The following is a 22,050-nucleotide window of genomic DNA, read 5'->3' on the forward strand; positions in this document are numbered from 1 at the left end:
AAAAAAAAAAAGTTGGTAGAATACTTGTCCGCGAAAGGCAAAGGTCCCGAGTTCGAGTCTCGGTCCGGTACACAGTTTTAATCTGCCAGGAAGTTTACCGTCCTGTTCAGATAACCCCAGTTTGTGTTGTTTAATTGTAGAAGCAACATGTTTCTTTGACTTAGTTACAAATTTCACTGTAGGTTTTACATCCAAATCCAATACACATTACCGCTTAAGGTTAACCCTGTTTACAGAAGACTGTTTTACGCATCTTGCGCTGTATGCGCCCTGAATCAACCTCGAGAGCACACTGTTTTGTCATAGCTGAACAAATTTTGTAATATGTTCACCATTAAGTTCGTCTTCCATTAAACCAGTGGAATGCTGCATGTGTTTTTTGCAGGGAATTCTGAGGTATCGGAGTTTGGATGCCCATCACTGCTATGCTCATAGATATTCGGAGTTTTAATGTGGTACCTTAAGCTGTCAGTGTAGGTGTAGCATGGTTTCACATGATTTGGCAGATAATTAATTTGGATCAATAGTGTAACTCGATTAGTACGGTTTTCGAAACATTCGAAACAGCCATTCCTTTTATCAAAAGCTACAAGAGAGCTGATGTTCAATAGCAAAGTTACAAAGTACTAAGGTTTAAAAATATGGTGCAACCATTAATGCAGCTGCCCCACATGTTTATATTATTTAAAATCAAATCAATCATAATTTTGCATTTGGTAATGGATATCGCTAATCTTTCACAAATTTTGCGTGGTTTTTCCAAAATACAATTTTTCATCACTATGAAAAGGTTATTCCCTAAATTATTGCTTCCACTCAGGAATTTTGGAGGAATACATCACTTCATGCAGGGACCTTCCATAAATGATGAAATGCGATGATTTTTTCATCCAGTTCATGTTGCAAACATAGTTTCAGTTTGCTGGTAGTAAATAACATACTTTTTCTTGTCGTATAAAATCGGAGGTAATTTTTTTGGTTTCTTACTATTGGATGAAGCTGACATTTTTCCTGAATGTAAGGCAAACATGATAGTTAATTGTGGGTACTCCTGTAGTATTAAAGATCTATTTCTAAAACACACTTATGTTGTAACTGTCTGGTACATTTTCAATCACATACTCTCTGGGGGGAAAATACTCTCTGGAGGAAAATTTGCACCATCATACAGCTCTATAGGCTATCCGCATGAAGATATATGCTGCAGTGTAGGTCACGTTTTTCATCACAATCGGTCATGAATCTGTTGTAGCAACTATATGTGTGTAAGAACAATGACCAATTCCACCTCTAATGCCTCTTTCAACAAACTGGAGCTGTTTGATGTTGGTTATAATCTTTATTACTTTTCATTGGAGTATCTCACACCAAGCCATATGGAATAATGTAATGTGCAGGATCCTGTTCACAAATCTTAGGATTTCGCCACTTTCGGACGCATCAGCAACGAGTAGCACGTCAGTTTTCGAAAATGAATCGGAATATTCTTCAAGTGTTTCACACCTGAAACCACTCCATGGACTGCAAGCTCTTTGGTAATTTTCCTCTGTGACTGTTTAACCTGTTAATAAACATTTAAACCCTTCGACTGGCGGCACGCCATCTTCCAATGAAATCGATTCGTTACTCACACATTCATACATTCATATAGGCACGAAGTGTGGGTTGCTGTGCTTTCTGCGATCTAATTTTGGCTACTTCATGTGGTCGCCAAACTATCCACTTGTGGCTACTTTGCAAGATCACCATCCAAAAGACACACGTAAGTCATCATAATAGCAGAAAATACAAAAATTAATAAACATTTTGTACACTAAATGTACCATATGTCTTTACAATTGGAGTTCATCCACGCTAAATAGCCCTTTCCAACTATTTTATCGTTGTTCAAAATCACATTGCTGTTTCCTTGGTAGTCTCCTCGCACACAGAAACCATGGTCTGAAGGCTCGCTGTTGCACATCTTCATTTTGCCCTGCAAAATCTAGTGTTATATCCAGGAACATAAGGTAACAGTCCTTTACATAACGGTGCTGCAATATCCCGGGCACCAAACCCATTATTACAACCATTTTAGCGCCAGTCAGTTCTATTTTATATGGTACACCCACAAGATTTTTATATTTCCTTGTAATAGTTTCCAATTCTTTCCAGTATACGTCTTGTTGTCACAGTATTGTTCCCAAGAAGGAGAACTGGTAACTTTGCCTTGACGCCATATCATTATTCTACTTCATATGGTATATCTACAGAATTTTTATATTTCCTCCAAACGGTTTCAAGTGCTTTCTTGCCTATGTTTTCCAATATTCCTCCTGATGTCACATTGCTGCTCTCATGTAGGAGAAATGGTAAGTCTGGCGTGACGGCACATTTCGCAGAGATGAACTTGGTGAATTTCTCAAGCAGGTAACTGTTAAATAAATCACACATTTTCTTCTTTAACATTACAGACTGTCACTTCTCTAACCGTTCCTGGCAGTCGATCATATCACAAAATTTGACCACCATAATGTTGTCACAAAAAATGTCCCGTAATGGGCACACGTGCATTGAAACTCTTACTGCTAAGGAGCATACGACTTTCGGTGTAATTTACGTTAGCAGTACCAATAACAATATTGTCCACCCTCTCCAACAATAACCACAAACTAAGACATTTTAGCATTTTGGAGGCAGATATACTCGTATTTTTACTTTTCACTAACACGGATCACTGGTCAGTTGCAGTTATCAAGGATCGTTACACAGCCGGAATTTTTGCTGATGAAGCAGCATTCCTGCAGATCAAGCAGATTTTTTTTTCATTGGGCAGATTTTTGTTGACTGAACTGTGTATCAGGTTACAAGTTTCACACAAGATAAGAAACTGAGAATAATTCTCTCCCCAACAGTTACTGAATCAGTTGGAAGTCTCAGAAGTATTCAGAACTATTCAGGTTACTGGAATGGTTCTAGTCATTAAATCCATAAAAGAGTTAGTCTGCAAAGAAAAAATTAGATAGATATAGAATTCAAGAATATGACTCCTTTGCTCTTCTCCAATTACTAGTTGTAAAACGAATTATATGATTCTTCTGTAGAACTAGATTGCAAGTTAAAAATTAAAGTGGATGATAACAAACCCACGACAAACAAACATAAAGGAAGAGTTGTTTTCCGTCTGTAAATACACATTTAAAAATTAATAAATATGTTGTACAGTAGTATAATTTTCTTTATTCGTTACCCTGCCAAAAATACTAAAATAGTCTCCTATCTGCGATGAACTATGTCTGTCTTTCGGATGGTGATCTGCAAAGTAGCCATATGTGGGTACTTCAGTACCTTCAGAAGTAGCCAAAACCACACAGCCAAAATTGCAGCACCCACATTTCGCACCTATATGAAAAACATCTTCTGTAAAAATACTGTATGGAAAAAAATTATAATAAATTTTATCTTCAGTGTGCTTTTTGTTTTTTCTCCTTCCCATTGCCTCTGCTTGTGCTTCATGCAACATAATATTAGCAATTTGACTTGCGTCATCTCACTCTCTTAGCAGAGCCACCTGGGCTCTGTGTTATCAGGACGCCTGCGACGTGAGGCCGGCCTGTGTGGCCATGCGGTTCTAGGCGCTTTAGTCCGGAACCGCGCGACCGCTGCGGTCGCAGGTTCGAATCCTGCCTCGGGCATGGGTGTGTGTGATGTCCTTAGGTTAGTTAGGTTTAAGTAGTTCTAAGTTCTAGGGACCGATGACCACAGATGTTAAGTCCCATAGTGCTCAGAGCCATTTGAACCGTTTTTTTGCGACGTGAGGACGTAACTGCCGCCCGTGGCTTTCTCTCACTCTCTCTCTCTCTCTCTCTCTCTCTCTCTCTCCCTCTCCTCCACCCCTCCCCCCTCTCTCCTCCCCCCCTACCCCTTCTCTCTCTCTCTCTCTCTCTCTCTCTCTCTCTCTCTCTCTCTCTCTCTCTCCCCTATCTCCTAGCAAGCGGCGGCACTGAAGTCTGTGATATGTGTGACGGCTAAGACCCGCGATCTAGGGGTAGAATTTTTCACTAATAATCAAAAAAAGTGCTGGGTTCAAGATTCGAGAGCGGAGGAACGAACAGAGGTTTAGGGAACTCTCATGCCCTTGGGGTGGGAAACTGCTCCTAAAAGTACGCAGACGCCAACCTTACTGCCTTAAAGACACAGACTGTTATCCACAGGACATGTGGCCTGTAACGGAAAAATAGTTGATAAAAGATTCAGACTAGTCCCCCTTTCGGATCTCCTTGAGGGCACTGCCAAAGTGTTGCTGACCACGAGAAAAATACTGAATTATAAACGAAGGGGTAACTTCCAAGAATTGGGGCGTAGAATGTCAGAAGTTTGATCGTGGTAGAGAAGCTAGAAAATCTGAAAATGGAAGTGCTAAGGCTCAATCTAGTTAAGATGACCGTCGGTGAAGTGAAATGGAAAGAAACCAACTGTTTTTGGTCAGACGAATAGTATCAACAGCAGCAGAAAATGGTACAATGGGAAAATGATTCTTTATGAATAGGAAGGCAGGGCAAAAAGTGAGCTACTGTCAACAGTTCAGTGATAGGGTGGTTCTCATCAGAATCAACAGCAAACCAAATCTGACAACCCGACGACATCCCAAGCAGGAGAGGAAGATCTAGAGAAAGTATATAAGGGCGGGTAATTCAGTATGTAAAGAGAGATGAAAATCTAAAATTGTAGGAGAACGAGTAAAAAAAATGATCACGGGAAAATATGAGAGTGGTAGTAGGATTGCTAGAGGGGGAAGACTAACTGAGTTCCGCAACAAATTTAAGCTGGTGATTACGAATACTCTGCTCAATAATCCGAAGAGGAGGCCGGGAAATCCAGGAGGATTCGAGTCAGATTACATCATGGGCAGGCATAGATTCCCAAAGTAGTTGGGGGAATTGTAAGCCGTACTCAGGGCAGATATACTCAGATTGCAGTTTAGTAATGATGAAGAGTAGGCTGAATTTCATGAGACTGGTCTGGAAGAATCAATGCGCAAAGAAGTGGAATACGGAAGTACTAAGAAATGAAGAGATATGTTTAAAGTTCTCTATGGCTATAGACACTGCGATAATGAATAGCTCAGTAGGAATTTGAGCTGAAGAGAAGTGGACTTCCCTAAACAGGGAACTCACAGAAGTTGGAAAGAAAACATAGATACAAGGAAGGTAACTGCGGAAACACCGTGGGTAACAGAAGAAATACTGGAGTTGATCGTTGATAGAGGAAGTACAAAAATGTGAAAGGAAATTCGGATATACAGAAGTACGGGCAGTAACTGAAGGGAAGCTAAGACGAAATGGTTACATGAAAAATGTGAAGAAGTCGAAAAAGAAATGACTGAGGGAAGGACTCAGCATATACAAAAGTCGAAACAACTTTTGATGAAATTAAAAGCAAGGGCAATAACATTAAGATTGCGTGCATGTCCAAATGAACTTTGCATCGTAATTCAGACTAACACGGGCACTGAAAATCACTTTTATCCGCCACACCGGGAAAGCGACTTTCAAGTAAAATGTCTCACCTGGAATACAAAAACTGGATGTACGTGTACAGCTTGTAGATGCATAGCTGACGACGAATGGAAATTTGGGTCTAGCCTTGAGTCGTCCACGGATAGCCAAACGGCACGGTGACCGCTAGCGATAAGCGGGAAATCCGGGTTCGAGTCCCAGTCCGGTAAAAATTTTCATTGTCGTCATTCGATTCTACAGTTGATAGTTGTCCATACTCGCAGTTGTGATTACATTTAGTGTAACTGTCTTAAACAGTGAAACGGTGAAACAAACTACAGCTCTTGGCCCAGATCTTTAAGAAATCAGACTTAAAGCGGGTATAGAGAGAGAAGTAACCAAGAATGAAATGTTATTTAGCTTGTAAAACAAGTGGTTGGGTATCAAATAAAATATTCTCGTTATTCCACTATAGAATAAGAACGCCCATACACTACAGCCTCCAGTAACCAAGTCACAGCCACCGCTTTAAATTAAACACAGTGTCATGATGAAATCTAAACTTAAAATTGAGCACAGGCCGCAAGCCATTATAATCAAAATTACAGGAAAACAACAGTTTGAACCTTTACTTACAATCGGCATGTTGTTGGAGCACCCGAAATTTTTCAAAAACGTGCACTAAACAGATAAGCCAATTTCGACACATAAGCAAGTTGAGCAGATGCCAGTGGCCCCTTCAAATAATTACCTTAATGCAAAATGCGGGAACGCAGTGCAATTGGAGTTGAAAACCAACCGGAAGGCAAGCGTCAAGCTGCTTCAAACAAATTTCAGGCAACCTCGATGAGTTTCTGGTGCACATTACAAATTACACTCACCCATAAACTGAAGGAGGCAGGACGTGGATCTGTCCTCGACTGAAAAATCCAAGGAGGCATTGACCCTGAGTCCGGCAAAATAGGATGAGAACGTTGGTTCAAAAATGGTTCAAATGGCTCTGAGCACTATGGGACTTAACATCTGAGGTCATCAGTCGCCGAGAACTTAGAACTACTAAAACCTAACTAACCTAAGGACATCACACATCCATGCCCGGGGCAGGATTCGAACCTGCGACCATAGCAGTCACGTGGTTCCGGAATGAAGCACCTACAACCGCTCGGCCACCGCGGCCGGCGATGAGTGCGTTCCAATCGACTAGGGCACCCCGGGTTATGATTCGTAGGCTTCGTCGAATCGCGCGGACTTCTGCACGAGGAATCTCGAGACCACGCGAACTAGCCCAGGTAGGACAGGTGTAGCCTCGCCAGTACTTGGCGTCTACGGCCGGCTGCACCCTCCTGCACCGTAAACACCGGCTCACAATGCTCGCACCAGGAAATCCGTGGGTCAGTAAATACTGGCCAATTGCTCCCCAATAACCATGTACGCTCCGCGGACACCAATGGCAAGAACCGTCAGCCTCGACCCTCCTCTCTTTCCTTCCTGCCGACCTCGCATGGAACAAAAAGTTGAGTCCACAGTGCTGTCAGTGACAGCTACTGGATATTTTTTTTTATTAATGTTGTGGTATCACACATATGTGAGATGACGTTTAAGACGAGTCGGAGATAGTAATCTGAAAATTACTGTAGTCTATAAATCACATAAATGCATAAATATTAACAAGTCAAAAAAAGTTTTTCATCACCCCGGTTCCCAGAGCTCCTGAAGATAGACGTCGACTGTGGACATTGTATCACAGACACAGTCCCTTTCAGGCTTCAGAGATGTTACTAAACCCGCATAAAGATATAAACAACTATGCATGAGCAGCTACTACTAGACGGAGAGGGTCCGACAATCGATCACTTCCAGTCATTCTACCAGGAAGGAGGTACACGACTCGTGTTGTCTGTAGTTCAACCATGCCTAGATGGTCAATACCGCGGTTCGATCACGTCCGCTTTGTTACTTTGTGCCAGGAAGAGCTCACGACGACGGAAGTGTCCAGGCGTCCCGGAGTGAATCAAAGCGATGTTGTTCGGACTTGGAGGAGATACAGAGAGACAGGAACTGTCGATGACATGCCCCGCTCAGGCTGCCCAAGAGCTACTATTGCAGTGGATGACAGCTACATACGGATTATGGCTCGGAGGAACCCTGACAGCAACGCCACCACGTTGAATAATGCTTTTCGTGCAGCCACAAGATGTGCGCAGTAGGCTGCATGATGCGCACCTTCACTCCCAACACCCATGACGAGGTCCATCTTTGCAACCACGACACCCTGCAGTGCGGTACAGATGGGCCCAACAACATGCCGATGGACCGCACAGGATTGGCATAACTCTCTCTTCACCGATTAGTGTCGCATATGCCTTCAACCAGACAATCGTCTGGAGGCAACCCGGCAGGCTGAACGCTTTAGACACACTGTCGAGCGAGTGCAGCAAGGTGAGGTTCCCTGCTGTTTTGGGGTGGCATTATGGGGGCAGACGTACGCCGATCGTGATCATGGAAGGCGCTGTAACGGCTGTACGATACGTGAATGCTATCCTCCGATCAATAGTGCAACCGTATCGGCAGCATACTGGCAAGGCATTCGTCTTCATGGACGACAATTCGCGCCCCCATCATGCACATCTTGTGAATGACTTCCTTCACCATAACATCGCTCGACTAGAGTGGCCAGCATGTTCTCCAGACATGAACCGTATCGAACATGTCGGGGATGGACTGAAAAGGGCTGTTTCTGAACAAAGTGATCCACCAAACACTCTGAGGTATCTACGCCGGATCGCCGTTGGTAATGGGACAATCTGGACCAACAGTGCCTTGATTAACTTGTGGATAGTACGCCGCAAGCTACATACGGATTATGGCTCTGAGGAACCCTGACAGCAACGCCACCATGTTGAATAATGCTTTTCGTGCAGTCACAAGATGTGCGCAGTAGGCTGCATGCATACAGGCATGCATCAATGCAAGGGGACGTGCTACTGGGTAATAGAGGTATCGGTGTGTACAGCAATCTGGACCGCCATCTCTGAAGGTCTCGCTGTATGGTGGTACAACATGTAATGTTTGGTTTCCATGAGCACTAAAAAGGGCGGAAATGACGTTTATGTCGATCTTTATTCCAATTTTCTGTACAGGTTCCGGAACTCTCGGAACCGAGGTGATGCAAAACTTTCTTTGATATGTGTATGTGCATTTGGGTTAATGGCACTCATTATGTAAACTGACCGTAATTGTCCACTGTTCATCATTATTAACTGATCACTCTCGTTCGGTTTGTTATGATTTCATGCAAGATAATGATGTACGAAGCAATCTGTAACAATTTTATTACGTGCTGATCTGTATCCAAATAAAAAATAGGGGGCAACTGTTACAATTTTGGTCTATTTGTTGCGGATTTTAGAGACAATATAGTGTCACATGGTTTCCATTAATCATCTGTGATACCATAACAGTTTGCTTTAGTTACCAATGTATTTCTTCGTGCCTCTTTTTGCATGTCATCATTTATTTTGTCAATTTATTTTGATGTTTCTCCATTTGATGTTTGTAGCTCATGTTGAAGTATTCGTTTAACGCATTCCATTTCTTTAAATGGCGACTTGTTCTGTTTCGTTAAAGGATTACCGGTTTCATGTTTTGAATAGCGACCTGCTCCAATTATTTTGAAAGGTACATTTTTCTCTTTATTTAAAAGTTGACACATTCTGTTTTGCCGGCCGGAGTGGCCGTGCGGTTCTAGGCGCTACAGTCTGGAACCGGGCGACCGCTCCGGTCGCAGGTTCGAATCCTGCCTCGGGCAATGATGTGTGTGATGTCCTTAGGTTAGTTAGGTTTAATTAGTTTTAAGTTCTAGGCGACTGATGACCTCAGAAGTTAAGTCGCATAGTACTCAGAGCCATTTTGAGAGCCATTCTGTTATCTTATGTGGTGTCCTAACCCGATATCTGAAATTTCATTTCTGTAAACAGTGACTCATTCTGTTCTCTCTCTTCTTTTATTTTATAATTATTATTATATTTTTTTTAGTGCCTACCCATCCCAAGAGGTAAAAGGTTAATATCGTACGTAAATATCATTGACTTTCATGGAAAGAATGCAACTCGACGCCATTTTTGCGCATTGTTCTGATTGATTCGGTAGCTTGGGGAGGGGGAGCTGGTACAAAGTACAACTGGGTTAATTCCACCATCTTCGATATTTTAAATTCGTTTTACTTACTTAATTATTAGTGAAACTACATTCTGATTGGTAGCTGCATGTTAATACTGCGCTGAGATTGGCTGGAAGGCAAGGGTGACGGGAGTAGGATAGGATTGGGAGTGTGGAAAGAAGGGAGGGGGGAGGAGGGATGCATGGCTTTGATATCACTGATAAGGAGGTCCTGCCTTTTGAAGTTACAGTAGATCCACGGTCTTGATGTAAACAAAACAGTCAACTAAATAGGCCAGGAGTGTAATAGAAATTAATACTTGTTTTGGCTTATTTAAAGCCCTATTTTACTTAGGTTCAAAAAATGGTTCAAATGGCTCTGAGCACTATGGGACTTAACTTCTGAGGTCATCAGTCCCCTAGAACTTAGAACTACTTAAACCTAACTTAAGGACATCAGATACATCCATGCCCGAGGCAGGATTCGAAACTGCAATCGTAGCGGTCGCGCGGTTCCAGACTGTAGCGCCTAGAACCGCTCGGCCACCCCGGCCGACCCAGGTACAAACATCAGATTACAGTAGTCGCCAAGTGTACATTAACCTGTAAGTTAGATCAGTAGTGCCAGTAAATGAGCTGTGTGCATGATGTATTATTGTACAACAAATCTTTACGTATTTTTATTAATAATACAGACATTTTTTGGTTTCTTTAACGCGCTATATGGCTTTGGCACTAAGGTGACCACAGTCGTCTTGTTTTGGCACAAAGTGGGGTACAGAGAACAATATGTCTAGGTTCGGGGTAAATACTGATGGGCTGTTTCATTTTTAATATATAAGAACCCAGGCGTCTAACGTCACTACAAACGGTACCAAGACGGTATGGCTCTATACTTATAAACCGTTAGCCAAAGGCTCCATAAATATACTCATTTAATATTCTTTAATGAAGTTTATCTTGTACTCTTGAACATTATGGCGCCGCTGTACAGCAGCTGTTACGTCACATCGATACAGAAGGCCGTAGTGTACTTTACAAAACTTACAGCAATGAATTTAGATTGTATTTTGTACCAAATTATTTCATTAGCCCCTAAACGATGTATTTCTATTTTGCCCAGGCTTATGATAATTTTACATAATTTCTAACATTTCGATGCATCAACAGCTGCTACTAATGATGTTCAACAGAAAAGTCACCTCTTATTCTTACAAGCTACACACAGTACGAAGAACATTTACAATACTATCAAAGGAAACTTTTAGAATTATGTACTTTGTAAAGAAATAAGTTTTTTTTCTGTAAGCTATTCAGTGTGAAAAATTAAACATACATATGTTCTCTTTTCAAGCATGATCTTATTACTACTACTACTACTATGTATCCATTCAGGCACTACACGAATCCTCAAGCGACTTTTGGAGGGACAGCTGCAAAAGCGAGAACAAAACACGTTACTCCTTTATTAAACATACACTACTGGCCATTAAAATTGCTACACCAAGAAGAAATACAGATGATAAACGGGTATTCATTCGACAAATATATTATACCAGAACTGACATATGATTACATTTTCACGCAGTTTGGGTGCATAGATCCTGAGAAGTCAGCACCCAGAATAACCACCTCTGCCGGTAATAACGGCCTTGATACGCCTAGGCACTGAGTCAAACAGAGCTTGGATGGCGTCTACAGGTACAGCTGCCCATGCAGCTTCAACACGATACCATAGTTCATCAAGAGTATGTGACTGGCGTATTGTGACGAGCCAGTAGCTCGTCCACCATAGACCAGACGTTTTCAATTGGTGAGAGATCTGGTGAATGTGCTGGCCAGGGCAGCAGTCGAACGTTTTCTGTATGCAGAAACGCCCGTACAGAACCTGCAACCTGGGGTCGTGCATTATCCTGCTGAAATGTAGGGTTTCGCAAGGATCGAATGAAGGGGAGAGACATGGGTCGTAACACATCTGAAAAGTAACATCTACTGTTCAAAGTGCCATCAACGCGAACAAGAGGTGACCGAGATGTGTAACCAATGGCACCCCATACCATCACTCCGGATGATACGCCAGTATGGCGATAACGAATACACGCTTGCAATGTGCGTTCACCGCGATGTCGCCAAACACGGATGCGACCATCATGATGCTGTAAACAGAACCTGGATTCTTTCGAAAAAATGACGTTTTGCCATTCGTGCACCCAGGTTCGTCGTTGAGTCGCAGGTGCTCCTGTCTGTGATTCAGCGTTGAGGGTAACCGCAACCATGATCTCTGATCTGATAGTCCATGCTGCTGAAAACGTCGTCGAACTGTTCGTGCTGATGGTTGTTGTCTTGCAAACGTCGCCATCTGTTGACTCAGGGATCGAGACGTGGCTGCACGATCCATTACAGCCATGCGGATAAGATGCCTGTCATCTCCACTACTAGTGATACGAGGCCGTTGGGCTCCAGCACGGCGTTCCGTATTAGCCTCCTGAACCCACCGATTCCATATTCTGCTAACAGTCATTGGATCTCGACCAACGCGATCAGCGATGTCGCGATACGATAAACCGCAGTCGCGATAGGCTACAATCCGACCTTTATCGAAGTCGGAAACGTGATGGTACGCATTTCTCCTCCTTACACGAGGCATCACAACAACGTTTCACCAGGCAACGCCGATCTACTGCTGTTTGTGTATGAGAAATCGTTTGGAAACTTTCCCCATGTGAGCACGTTGTAGGTGCCAGCACCGGCGCCAAACTTGTGTGAATGCTCTGAAAAGCTAATCATTTGCAATACACAGTATCTTCTTCCTGTCTGTAGCACGTCGTCTTCGTGGTGTAGCAATTTTAATGGCCAGTAGTGTATCAAAATGTTTCTGGAAGTTTTTCAAACGTTTTCGCAAACTGGGGCGAAAAAAATGTTATTTTATAGGTGTAAGGATCGGGTCTTGTCACAACATACTAGCATTGATGTGAAATTAGCTAATGCGCCGTCACTTGCACGTCACGGGAAGTCAAGTCGATTGAATTGGTGTCTAGATGCTTACACTAATAAACGGCGCGTTCGCAATATCTGTCCCAAAACCTTGAGGGGAAATGTGTCTAACAACGGTTTGTAAGTTAAAGGTGGAAGCAACGAGACGGGAAAGACAGAAACCAACCCAACCCAAGGGCTTGCGTGCGCCACATGGAGATTCTCTCATCGTCGCTTTTGCCGCTGCCAATGAAGCACGCTATTTATGAGTTCAGAAGCTGCTGAAACCTGTCACGAACTGAAGAACGGAAGTGCGCTGATGAATAGCTGCGCGCCTCAAGGACTTGTCACTGAAACATCAGGTGTTATAAACAATCCTCTCGTAAGCACACATGTAGCACCAACAGTTTGCGACGTGCTTGTGTGCCTGAGCTATTGGTCATATAGCCTCACGTTACGACGAGTTATGGCACAGGTGATTCGAGCCAGAGTGCATGCTCTTCGAATGAGCGCTCAGTCAGCCACTGTGCCTCGTTGATCAGTGTTGTTCTCCTCAGGTACCCCACTAGTGTCCCTGGCTTTATGTAATACGACCCTGCCGCATCTACAGGTAACATACGAGGAGTGACCAAAAAAATACGGTGAATAATTTTGTCAGAAACAGTAATAAACTTGATGAAATTTGACTTACTCTCCTTCAAATTGCTGTCCTTGACTCGAAATGCGCTTATACCATCGTTGAATCCATGTCTGAGATATGTTTTGAAAGCTGTTTCTTTTGAAAAGGCGTTCAGCTCAGTACTGTTTTAATTTTTGGAAAGATCCAGAAGTCGCATGGTTCCACATCTGCTGAATAAAGCGGTTGTGGACAGACAGGAACACTTTTTCGGCCTAACATTCGCAAATCAAAAGCGAGGTGTGGCACGGTGCGTTTTCGTGATGAAGAAGGAAACCAATAGCCCGTTTTTCTCGTCTCTTTCTAAGCACACCATTTCTCAGACGTTGTAGCACGCACTTATAAAATTCGGTGTCTACAGTTTTTCCCCTTGGACCGAATTCTAATCTCATTACGCCTTTAACATTGAAAAAGTCGCTGAACATGACTTATGTATTCGATTCTGACTGACGTGCCTTTTTAGGACGAGGAGATTCGCTGGTTTTCCAATGGGAACTCTGGATTTTCATCCCAGTTTCATCTCCACTTACGATTTTGGACACGGTTTGTATCCGAACGAAGACGATCCTCGAAGTCGGTGCAAATTGACACACAGTTTTTCTTCTGGTCATCATTCAAAAGTCTAGGAACAAATTTGGCACTCACTCGTCCCATTTATAAATTATCAGTTAAAATGCTTTGTACGGACCCGTATGAGATGCTACGTTCTTCGGTACGCTCTCGAATAGTTATTCGCATGTTTGAACGAACAATTTTTACCATTGTTTGGACGGTTTCTTCTGTTTTTGAGGTTAATGGAGGTCTCGAACATCTTTTGTCTTCTACGACTGATTTCCGCTATTAAACGGCTCATAAACTTGTAAAAAATCTTTAGAGTTGCAGAATTCAACATTTCGTTAGTTTCATTAGCAATTTTTTGAAATTTGAAACAGAAGTTAATGTTCACGCTTTGTGCGTGACATACACGGTAAACACAACCTCGCTCTAGCGTTATCTGGATGCTGACTGACAAAATCAGAACGTGTTCCAACTTCAAGCAGCCTATCTCAGTGGATCAGGCTATCTGACAAATTACATCAGGCAGTTGTAGTGGCAGCATCCTGAAAACAAAATGTTTACTTGGTAGGACTCAAAATCCAAATCAAAGTTTCAACAATTGTATATGGGAATAGATACGAAAAACTGTTCAACTATGACTAAATATTTTGAAAATAGATGTGCTACACTCTGTTCTATGTTTCAATAACGGTTCAGTGTCAAGGTTTAACGTTATGGAACTGATGGGAGTGCCTGGTGGACTAAATATGAACAGAGCTCTAATACCCATTGACTGAAGGAGACAGTCGAAGCAGAAAAATCAGTGTTGGAAGCCACCAAAGAAGCAAGAATAAGAAGAAGTGTGAAAAAGAGAAGGGTGGAAGAACAGCACATGAATCAAGATGAATGCGGACCTGGGATACATTAGTGCCATGCAAGTTTAATAGAAAAAGCAAGTTTTAACTTTAATTTGCATTTTGCGAAAGTTAAATTATTTCATGTTCTGGTACATTTCGCCTAAAAACTATCAAAGATAGTTTGCTGAAATTTTGTATAATGTCTTAAAACATGTTTCACTAAAAAGTAGACTACTCTTGTGACTTAGCTTTGAAAATAAAATGCTTTTTTGAAAAAAAACTGAATTCATTTCCAAAATTTTTGATAATCATATTTAAAATATTTTTAGTACCACAGTTTATGTCAGCACCATCTTTTCAAAAGTCTGCTTTAAAGATAATAGTGTAAAGAACTTACAGAAAAAAATAAACCTTCTACTTAGTTTGTATTTTGAATAATGTGTGCCTATGATGTACATAAATAATTAGCATGGTTTATTTCACATGCAATAAAAATACAGTAAAAAATCGTGTGAGAGCTAAAGCTGTGGTTCATCCATAAAAATGTTCTCAAAAGATGTTTTAAAAGATGGCAAGCATTGTATAGCCTTGTAAATATTATTCTTTGAGTTATACTGTTTAGAAAACTGTCAATTTTTTCAAGGTTTCCCCTTTTATTCATGGATCAGTCCCCTTCAGGTTTCATAGCGTGAGCTCGGATTTTGTAGCATATGTTTTTGCAAAAATATTTTGTAGTATCAAGTCACTGTGTGTTCAGATTTAGAAGTATACATTCGTAAAAAGGTGTCACAGTATCAAAGTACTGCGTGCTCAGGTTTCGCAGTATATTTTAGTAGAAAGGTTTAGTAGTATCAAATCATTGTGTGTTCGGATTTCATAGGTTTCGTAGTATTTGTTCAGGTTTCATAGCATTTGTTCAGATCTCGGTGTTAATTTTTTTTCCTACTTGTTTCAGCATACATCCACCAAATCGTGGATCAGATGGCAGCTGAGAAGGAACAGCAGCAGCAGCTTCAGATACATTTTCTTTATCATAGTACTGTGTAGCTGTTAGACATATTATCGTGTCTGCTTAAAAAAATTCATCACATACATAATATGATGTCTGAAGCATATTCTTCGTTATTGTTGTAGATGATTTCAAGGAGTAGGAGCAGGAATGGGCAGAGGTTGTGGCGCCATATGAGTCACTGCTATCAAGTAAGTACATATTTGTTAATTAAATTTTTTCTTCGATTTTCGAGCGTATACTTTTTTATTAAATCAGTATCTTGCTGTTTCACGTGACTTCACTTAAGACTTCCGGGCTGATAGGCCGTGATCGATGTACAAATCTCAACCCTGACAATATCGGCCGTGAAAATCTACATTGTATATTTCATGTGATTTCGCAGACCTCGAGCGATGGATCCACAGTGGTTTGGGCAAGGAGATGCTTGAGTTGGTGGAGGAGATGCAGAAGGAGCTACGTCGAAATGGGGAGATGCCAGAAGACCTGAAGGATACCGCACAGAGCCTGACAGAGATAGGTAATTTATATATATACTCACTCTGCTGAAAATAAAATCCATATATATATATAGTTAACCATCCTTCATAATTGCAGCAACAGGTGATGTCTGGAATGGAGTATTTATTTCTCGTTATTCTCTCTCAGAACCATTGTTCATGTAGTATACAATGGCGCAAGTACCGAGGGCGGTGAAGGTAGAACTGTAGAAGAGGTTCTGAGTGGCATGCTGCACCATGTACAATGAGCCTCATCAGTGCACAGGAAGCTGCTGCTGCCCCAGCAGTCACAGCCAAAGTCGCCACTGCCTCCGCCCCTGTCTCCACCACCGTCACACCAACCTTTTTCTGGAGTCCATGAGCCATCCTCCTTCCAGCATCTGGCTCATTTGACTTGCATTTCTCCAGGCCATAAACATGAAGCAATGTTCTGGTACTCCGTGCCTCAAATTCAGAACAGCAGAACAAGCAGGATAAACATACTGTCGTCAGACCCTCCATTTCTCAAAATTTTTCAGTAAGTGTAAGTGCATGTGAACGCTTTGTTATTCTTAGCTGAGGAAATTAAGGAGAAAGGCAATTATCATTTTGTTTGTATCTAGGACCTGACTCCTTACCTCCCAACTAAGTAAATGTAAGGATATACAGCATATTGGATTAAGGTGTCCCAATGTCTTTTCGCCAGAAAAGTTATTAGGAAACTATCTAGTAGACTGCACTTCAAACAATTCAGTACGTGTTATGCCTATTGAAGAAAACATATTCGTAAAGCTTAAGAATATTCACCATCAGGAGCGTTACCCATTTGTGGTGTATGCCAACTTGGAATGCCTCCTCGTTCTTGTGACCCACTATAAAGGTGACCCTACATATTATCTTTACGGGAAAACACGTACACTGTGCTGCAATCTAAAGTCGACCTGTCGCCTCATGACGATAGTCGCCTCATGACGATAAAAGGGTCATTTGTGATTACAGGAATGAAATTCTCCCATACTCAAACTATTCGCATTTTGAGAGAGCGTAGGTGAAAAGACTCTGACGGAATGAGAGGACGAGAATGAGATTGGGTGATACTGCAGAATAATATGATCCTTTTATCATAGTGTAAGTAATTTTGTGTGTATATGTGTGATGTAAATATTTATTTATTCATGGAAAGCATGTGTGTGAGGAATGTGTGCTGTGTGCACTTGTAAAAACATATATCTTGCAAGGGAAATCTACACATCATGCTGATCGGTAAAAAATTATTATTATTATTATTATTAAGCATTACAATCCATGAAGGCTTTTTGCTGCAGAATGGACAATGTTGAACCACTTTGCTCTGTCTTTACAAGTAATTTGCCACTGTCTGTCATGTCCTAGTTTTCTGAGATCGTCTTGAATATTGTCCAAGTATCTCATGCGTGGGCGTCCAAGAGGTCGTCTTCCGGTGGGAATCTCTTCAGTCACTTTCTTGATGGTCCTGTTTGGTGGTGCTCTGATGACATGCCCTATCCATTTCAGTCTTTTGGCTTTAATTTTGGCCACTATATCGGAGTCTTTATATAATTTGTAAATTTCATTGTTATTTAGCAATCTCCATTCATCACTGATCCTATCTCTTATGGGTCCAAATATTTTTCTCAAAATTTTTCGTTCAAATACTCTTAATCTGTTTTCCTCTTTTTTTGTGAGAGTCCAGGTTTCAGATCCATAGGTGAGTACTGGTATAATCAATGATTTGTATACTTGTAGTTTGGTGTTCCTAGAAATTAACTTGCTTTTGAAAACTGTCAAGAGACTATAGTAGCATTTGTTAGCCTTCTGAATTCGTGATTCTATTTCAATTTTTATGGAGTTGTCAGAGGTTACTATTGTACCAAGGTAATTAAATTCATTTGTCTTTGTGAAAGCTGTGTTATTAATTTGCAGTACATTATTATTTGATGGATAGCGGGATAAGATAAAGTACATTGTTTTGTCTGTATTCAGCTGGAGGCCTGTGCCATTTGTGGCTTTAATTAATTGTGCTGTAAGAAGCTTCAAATCATTCTCACTGTCAGATAATAATGCAATGTCATCAGCGTATGCTACAATGTTAATTTTGCTTTCCAGTTGTGCTCCAATTTGTAGTAGCTTTACTTTTTGGATTATTCTATTGATTACTATGTTAAAAAGAACTGGTGAGAGTGAATCCCCTTGTTTGACTCCAGTTTTAACCTCAAAGTCTTCAGAAAGTTTGCTAGCTACTTTTATTTTGTATTTTGAGTTTAAAGTGCAAGATTTTATTAAATTTATCAATTTGTTAGGGATGCCAATCTGCCTCATGCACTTCCATAAATATTCCCTGTTGATACTGTCAAAAGCTTTTTTAAAATCAATGAAAAGCATATGTACATTTTGATTGAATTCATATTTCTTTTCACCCAACATCCTTAGGACATACATATTGTCAATAGTCGATCTGTTAGGTCTAAATCCACATTGGGCATCATCTAGGGAGTCTTCAACGTAAGGGCTTATCCTTGCTAACAGTATATTTGTCAGAATTTTATATGTTGTGTTTAGTAACGCAATTCCTCTGTAGTTTGAACAATTTGTTGGGTCCCCCTTCTTGTATATAGGGCACACAACTACTTCTTTCCAATCATGTGGGACCTGTTCCTGCTTCCAGATGTTGGTGATGATTTTGTGTAAGCAGTTTACAAAAGGAAATTTACTGAGCTTCCATATATCTGTGTCTATACCATCACTTCCAGGAGCTTTATGTCTCTTCAGCTTCTTGATGCTTTCTTTAATTTCTGCTAAGCTGGGCTCTTCGTCCGATGGATCAGCAGTAAGATATTCATTGTCATCTTCCTGAGAGACGCTTATAGTTGGAGCATTTAGTAACTCATTAAAATATTCCTTCCATCTGTTAGCAATGTCACTTCTTTCTGTTAGCAAGGAGCCATCTGGGTCTGTTATGAACTGTCCATAATTTTTTATATTCCCACTTTTAAACATATTTATGCTCTTGAAAAATCCTCTGGAGTCTGTGGTACGGTCATTCTCAGCTCTTTTTAATTTGTAATTCATAAAATCCCTTTTCTTTTTCCTAATGAGTTTCCTGGCAAGTTTCTGTTTCTCTTCAAAAATAAGTTTGTTTTGTGTTATTGGTTTTTGTAGGAATTTTTCCCTTGCTAATTTTCTATCTTCGATAGCGTTCGAGCACTCGGCATCAAACCAGGGGTTCTTAGTTGTAGTAAAATGTCCCAAAACTGAGGTAGTTGCTCGTGTGATATTTTCTTTCAGAGCGTTCCAGGCTTGATTAGTATCATCATTGTTAATTTTACTTTCCACTTCAGGTTTGTGTGTTTCTAATTCTCTAATGTACTGGTTGAGAATGTTTGGGTTTTTCAGTTTCATTGTATTAAACCTAGGAACACCATTTAATTTAGACCATTTATGTCTTGAGAGTGAGATCTTGAACTTGGCTTTTACAAGAAAGTGATCCGAATCACAGTCTGCTCCCCTTTGACTTCTGATATCATGTATGCATTTATGATGTTGTTTTTCGATTAATACATGATCAATTTGATTTTTTGTGATGCCATCTCTTGAAGCCCATGTTTGTTTATGTATATCTTTATGTGCAAAATATGTACTTTTGATCAACATGTTTTTGGAAGTGGCAAAGCTAATAAGTTTTGTTCTGTTTTCATTACTCTGCTGATGTAGACTATGAGGTCCAATTGTAGGTTTATAATGATTTTCATGTCCTAACTTGGCATTGAAATCTCCTAGAATTATTTTAATTGAATTTTTCGAGAATGTATCATATACCTGTTCCAATTTGTTGTAAAATTCTTCTTTAATATTGTCCTCTTTATCCTCTGTTGGAGCATGGCAATTTATAACATTTAAAGTCTTATATTTGCATTGAATCGTAATGTGAGATATCCTTTCATTCACTGCCTCAAATTTCCTAATAAAAGGTAACAATTTGTTGTTTATTATAAATCCTGTCCCTAGTGCATGTATTTGTGTATCATTTCCCCCATACATTATTGTATACTTATTTTTGTTTATACTTCCATTACCCGTCCATCTGGTTTCTTGTACTGCAACTAAATCCATTTTATACCTTTCAAGTTCCTGTATGACATTTATCAGTGATCCTGATCTATAGAGACTTAATACATTCCATGTTCCCATATTCATAACCTTTAAATTTTGCAAGTTCGTCATCAAGTTTGGTGGCCCAGCATTCTTGTCATTCTGATTCGTAGCAATCCATTTTCTCCTACAGGATCCTGTGATAGGGTCGCTGGCCCTAAGCACAACCCCCAACCTGGAGGACCAGGGTCTTGATTTCGGGGATGCCTACCCCTAGAGCAGTTGCTTTCACTTCAGCTAACGAACTTGCTCTGCCCGGCCTGTTGGTCCGCGGGAGGTATTTGATTTCCCTCCTACCACCCATATCTGGGAGGCGTTCCCCGATCCGCCACCTGGGGACGCGCCCTCTAGGAGTTACAGGCTCTCCCGAGGGTAAAAAATTGTACTTGTAAAATATTTGCACAGCATGTGTGTCGACAAGAAAAGCTGTATGTCGGAAATATATGTAGTTACCTTGCACATTATGTAAATAAAACAGATTTTTTAAGTTTCACTTGCCGCTAGCCATGCAGGATATATATATATATATATATGTATATATATAGTTAACCATCCTTCATAATTGTTGTATAGCAACCACATCACTGTTACTTTTAGCATAGATTTATATACCTGACAATTGTAAATATTTCAACCAGAGAAATTTTTTTGTTATTACGCAAAAAAAAAAAATCTCTTTCTTGAATATTACCAAATCGAAATCGTACCTCAAGAACAAATTATATCTCAATAATCAAATTGTATCTGTGAGAATTGAATAAATGAAAAAAACATTGTTACTATACATCTTTGTTCTCGTTATTTACAGAACGCCTATCCCAATTGTATATATGATGATTGTATATAGGATGAGCAAGACACAAATGACATTGGCTTTGAACATGTAGGTGAAGTTTAACATGGAAGATAATAAAATTGTCACATGGAATTACTCATACTGGGCAGCACGAATTGTCTTATAGAGGCAGGAGGCACATGAAAACATCCACTTCCAATGGCATATGGCTAACATCTTCTAATGACATACGGCAAACATGTCGAAATTTATATCACCAGTACTTGAAAAAAATAACAGACCTATGAAAAAAAGGGTATACTGTCGAAGTAGGAACAGGCTGAAGAGAAATCATAGATGGATTGTGAGGTAAAAAAGTAAAATAAAAAAATATAAAAAAATTGTTTTTCATCCCACTTAAAAGAAACTTTACATTTTCATAAGGTGACACAATCCTATTTTCACACATCTTCTTCTTTTTGAGTCGATGGAGAGCAGGACACCCATAAAATTCCAGGTCTTTAATAGCAGCAAACTTGGAGATTCGACGCATCTAAGTGATCTTCTCTTCGCCTTTGACGTAGATAATTGTATTCATGAGGTTGAATAATCAAAGCGATGTCACCATATCTTTATGTGGTATACCAGAACCATCTAGTGAATTCCGTGGTATGAAAATGTTTTAACATACGTCATATCCTTGAAACCCCTCAGCGATGTAATTTTTACTGAGAATCTCTCTATTGTTCTGGCATCTTTTGCGTATTTTATGAATGCAACACATTTAAATGTGAAGTATGTATGCTCATCATCGTAGAAACTTTGATCATCTACAATGATGTTCACACGTCTGTTTGTCTGCGTGCAATCAGTAGCACTGGGTACGCGAAACCTCCCATGAATGATAAGATAATGGTGGAAATACACCGGCATTCATAACTT

General features: G+C 40.5%; 1 long non-coding RNA gene across 1 annotated transcript; it reads left to right on the forward strand.

The window, feature by feature from the left end:
- The first annotated feature begins 15,118 nt into the window (after nucleotides 1-15,118).
- Nucleotides 15,119-17,426, forward strand: LOC124795315. Its single transcript, XR_007016676.1, has 3 exons — nucleotides 15,119-15,878; nucleotides 16,073-16,207; nucleotides 16,336-17,426. It is a non-coding gene; the product is annotated as an uncharacterized LOC124795315 (long non-coding RNA).
- Nucleotides 17,427-22,050: the final 4,624 nt, after the last annotated feature.

The sequence above is a fragment of the Schistocerca piceifrons genome, chromosome 4, assembly GCF_021461385.2.
Source record: "Schistocerca piceifrons isolate TAMUIC-IGC-003096 chromosome 4, iqSchPice1.1, whole genome shotgun sequence".
NCBI classification, from domain to species: Eukaryota; Metazoa; Arthropoda; class Insecta; order Orthoptera; family Acrididae; genus Schistocerca; species Schistocerca piceifrons.